The sequence below is a fragment of the Mastomys coucha genome, unplaced genomic scaffold (genome assembly GCF_008632895.1).
Source record: "Mastomys coucha isolate ucsf_1 unplaced genomic scaffold, UCSF_Mcou_1 pScaffold12, whole genome shotgun sequence".
Classification (NCBI taxonomy): domain Eukaryota; kingdom Metazoa; phylum Chordata; class Mammalia; order Rodentia; family Muridae; genus Mastomys; species Mastomys coucha.
In genome coordinates this window covers 94,609,530-94,614,018 of record NW_022196894.1, presented here as the reverse complement: position 1 = coordinate 94,614,018, position 4,489 = coordinate 94,609,530, and positions in this window count along the sequence as shown.

Genomic DNA, 4,489 nt, shown 5'->3' with positions numbered 1-4,489 from the left:
CTGTCCTTCCTGTGATCCTGGTTGTGTTAGAACTCCTCAGAATCAAGCTGACTCTGTGATCCTGTGATCCTGGGCTTGTTAGATCACCTGGGCATGGGGCTTTCTCTGTGTGTTATGGGACTGGCTGCAGAGCTTGTGCCCAAGGTCTGCTCTGGACACCAGCCCAGACAGACTGGAAGGAACCCGAGTCACTGGGCTGGTGGAGTTCCTGTGTGCCTGGTCCCGCTGGTCCCAGTTACTCCCAGTGTTGGAACAGATGTTGGTTCCTGCTCACTTCTGATCCTGGGTGTGTCAGAGCGCCTGGGAGTGGAGCTTCCTCTGGGTGTTGTGGGACTGGCTGCAGAGCTTGTGCCCAAGGTCTGCTCTGGACACCAGCCCAGACAGACCTGAAGGAACCTGAGTCACTGAGTTGGTGGAGTTCCCTCCAGGGATGGGCTTTTCAAAAGGCCCCTGCCAGGTCTATTTTCTCTGCTCCTCTCTACCAATAGGGAGGAAGTTCTCAGCTACTGCTACAGGACTTGTCTGCATGACACCGTGTTCCTGCCATGATAATGGATGAATCCTTTGAAACCGTAAGTTTCAATAAATGCTTCATTTCGTAAGCATTGCCTTGGTCATAGTTTCTCTTCAATAGAATAGCAATAGAACAATGACTAAGATAGGGCTTCAGATCCATTCAGAGGGGCTGTTGGCCTATGGGGCTGTGGGGTTGTATGGCTGTGGGCCTGTGGGTCTGAGGGACTGTGGTGCTGCAATTCGGAGGAGCTGCATGTCTGTGGGCCTATGGGGCTGTGGGGTTGAAGGGTTGCGGGGTTGTGGGCCTATGGGCTGTGAGACTGAGGTACTACAGGAATATGAGGCTGTGGGCCTGTGGGACTGCAGGGTTGTGGGGCCTCGGGACTATGGAGCTGTGGGCCTGTGGGGCTGTGGGCCTGTGGGACTGGAGGGTTGTGGGGCCACGGGGCTATGGGGCTGTGGGGTTGTGGGGCTGCAGGACTGAAGGGCTATGGGGCTACAGAGCTGTGAGCCTATGGGTCTGCAGGTCTCTGGAACTGTAGGGCTGTGGGGCTACAGGGACACATAGTTGGGAGCTCTGGGCTTCTCACATGTCTGGAGCCATGGGGATCTTTGCTTCTCCTTGCCACTCCCTTATGCTCTCTTACACATGCCTTTCTCAGGCTCCTCCTCTCCTTCCTCTTCTTCCTCCCTTCCCTCCTTCTCCTTCCTCCTCCCCCTACCTATTCTTTTCCTCCCCTCCTCCCCTTCCTCTCTTTTCTCTTCTCCCTTTTCCTCCCCTTCTCTCCTCCCTCCTCCCTTTCCTCTTCCCCCTTCTCTTCCTTCTCTCCCACCTCCCTTTCTCCACCCTCTCTTCCCCCTCCTCCCCCCTTCCCTTTTCTCTTCATCCTCTTCCTCCTTCTCTCCACCTCCCTTTCTGCTCCATTATCCTCCCCCTCCTCCATCTCTCTCCACTTCTCTTCTCCTCATGTCCTCTTCTTTTCCTTTCTCTCTTCTTTCCACCTCCCAGCTGGCAAGATTATTCCAGATCCCAGAACTTCATTTCCACCAGTGACTAGCACCTTGGATCCCAATTGTGACATCCCTGGAATATGGACGCTTAACTGTCCCAGCTTAGTTAGCTGTCCCTACAACTGGCTGCTGTTGTGGCCATGAGGATAAGCGACAGTTTCAAAAAATGGGTTTCAGAGACCCCTTTGTGGGAAGGACAGTGTCAGAGAAAGGTTTGACATCACAAAGTCCCTTAGATAGAAATTCTAGAAGCTGGTAGCCCATGCCCAAACCCAGCACTCACACCCAGAGCCTAGACTACTCTCAGAGATGTCCCTGACTCAGACTGCAGAGTACCTCACCCAGACTGTCTTGGCACACATGAGCAGGGGAGCACTCCCAAGTCCTTGAGTCACCATCCTCAGATCATTGAGTGCTGTGTGTTGCTGCATCCCAGGCTCCTGAGACAAGGTAGGACCCTGCCCACTGAGCAAGTGACTGAACCATTCTTATTTCAATTCCTACATTTTGGAGAAAGAAAAACAGACCCCAAGGAACACCTCCATTTCAGATAGGCAGCAATTAACTTTTAGGATAAGTATATCCCATGGAACAACTTATGGGGTGTATTAATACTAAAAATATTTGCTACTCATCTGAATACTTGAGACACCCTTAGGCGTCTGCTGATGTCTTCAGTGTATTACTGATGATCTGTAACTTAGCTTCCCTACAGTTTACCTGGTAATCCCATGATCGCCATGTGGTAATTAGTGAGGGAAAACTAAGAATCAAGCCTTCCAACATCTGAAATGAGCTAGGTGCGCACTGATTCAGTGCCAGGGTCACTTTTCCCTCCAGGGTTTGTTCATTCTAAACAGAACTCATTCAGGCTTGGCACTCTTGGGAATTATTAATCATTTTCCATTTTACAATCAAAACTCTTCGAGTTTATGTGATAAATTGTGTGGCTGTCACAGACAAACAGAAACAATTGTAGACTGGAATGTAGTATTTTAATATTGCCATCAGAGGGCACTGCAGAGTGAGAAACTAAATGAAAATCACACTTACTGATATTTGTTTATTTTTTTAAATGTATGTCCATGTTTGTGCATGTGTGTGCTCTTGTGGGCCAGAGGACAACTTTGCGTGGATTCCTTGGTGATGATGTCATCCTCCTTTGAGACAGGCTCACCATTAAGCTAAGCTTGCCAAATGGCAAGCCCTAGAAATCTTACTTCTGCCTCCCCAGAGCTGGCAATACTAGCATGTTAACACTCCTGGCATTTTTATGTGGCTTCTGGGGATAAAAGAGGATCATACTCGGGCCTCCATGCTTTCGAGGAAGGCCCTTTGCCAGCGGAGCCACCACCTCAGCCCTAACATTTTAATTTACTAATGTCCCAGGGCTGTTTACCTTCCTGCCCACGACACACACATACCACATTCTGTTTTACTCTGTGAATGCATGAATCAGATGTTCTGAATGTTCATCCCAACAACACAGGGTGTAGATTCTACTCCTATCAAAAAACCATGAATAACTGGCTATCCCCTACCTGGGTTTATTTTTGCATATGAAGATGTGTTTCTACTTTCACAATCCAGTTTCAGATTAGTTCAGGCACTCTTTGTACTCTTTAAGAGCAGGCACCTGTTTATGTGATTGTTGAGGGTGGGGTTACCCTCAGCCTCTGGTTAAATGTATGTCCCCAATGGTCCATCAGAAATGGTCCAGGGCCCCAGGGCTGCCACCAGCAGATGGTATAAGGAGGTCCTACAGTCATTGGTAATATGTTCTTAAAAGCAGCTGTGCAACCCCGGTCTCCCCTCCCTTCTCTGTCTGTCATCGAGCATGCTACATGCAACCTTCACCAGATGACCAAACAAATCAGGCCATCTGACCTTGGATTTGAACCCAGAATCATAAGGAAACCCTTGTCAAGGGTTTCACTGTAGTGACACAAGCTGGTTAATGTACTGAACATTGCTAGCATACATCTTGGATATAAATGCATGCTCAGTGAAAATGGATGAATGAGCGAAAGCCATCCATGAATGGTAAATGTTTTCTGCAAAAATTAAAACATTAATACCAGGAAGTGATGTCTGCAAAATTTGTGAGGAAAGATGACTTAGCCACAGTAATCACCTAAAGTCTGGTCTGTCTCTCTTGAGAACACCTACCTCCTACACTCTGTCCCTTACCATCTTAGGGTGAGTACATTGTGGCTGCACACATCAAAAGAGGACACAACAGACTCAGACCTACCCAAGAAGCCATTGCAGTGGGGACACATTGGACTAGGTAGTAGAATATTACTCAGAAATGTCAGGTCTACAGATTCACCCGTGGGCAGTAATGGCCATGGTTGGTAGTTAGAAGAATGTTCTTGCTATGAACCACACTGTGTCCTCTTCAAATTTCTAGCTTTAAAATAAGTTACTTCAGTAGTTCATCCTTAGCCAAAGGCCCACAGCCTCGCTCCCTCCTAAGGAATAAGGAGCTAACACAGAGGTCCACAGCCCATCACTCTTAGACTTCTGAGCTGTGCTGAGAACTGTCACATTAAGCAGTTCTGTTTCTCATGTCAAGTCTTCCTGGCATACCTCCATGAAGTTTGCCCCAGTCACCTGCTACAGGCAAGTCACCATCCCAGACTCCATTCCGAAGGAACCTTGACATAGAGCAGATCCTGGGTGTTGTGTTTTATAAAAAGAAAGGGAAGCCAGAGATATGATTGGTGGAGGCCAGGTGAGTTGTGGGGAAAGGGGTGTCTCTGCAAGCCCATGCTGAGGCATCTGTTCTCCTAAGGAACCATTCACATGATGGTATAGTATAGAATAGAGCATGGGGAGGGGAGTTGAGAGGGTAGTAGAGACAAAGAAAGGCAGAGAAAGAGAGAGAGAGAAAGAGAAGGAGAGAGAGAGGGAGGGAGGGAGAGAGAGAGAGAGAGAGAGAGAGAGAGAGAGAGAGAGA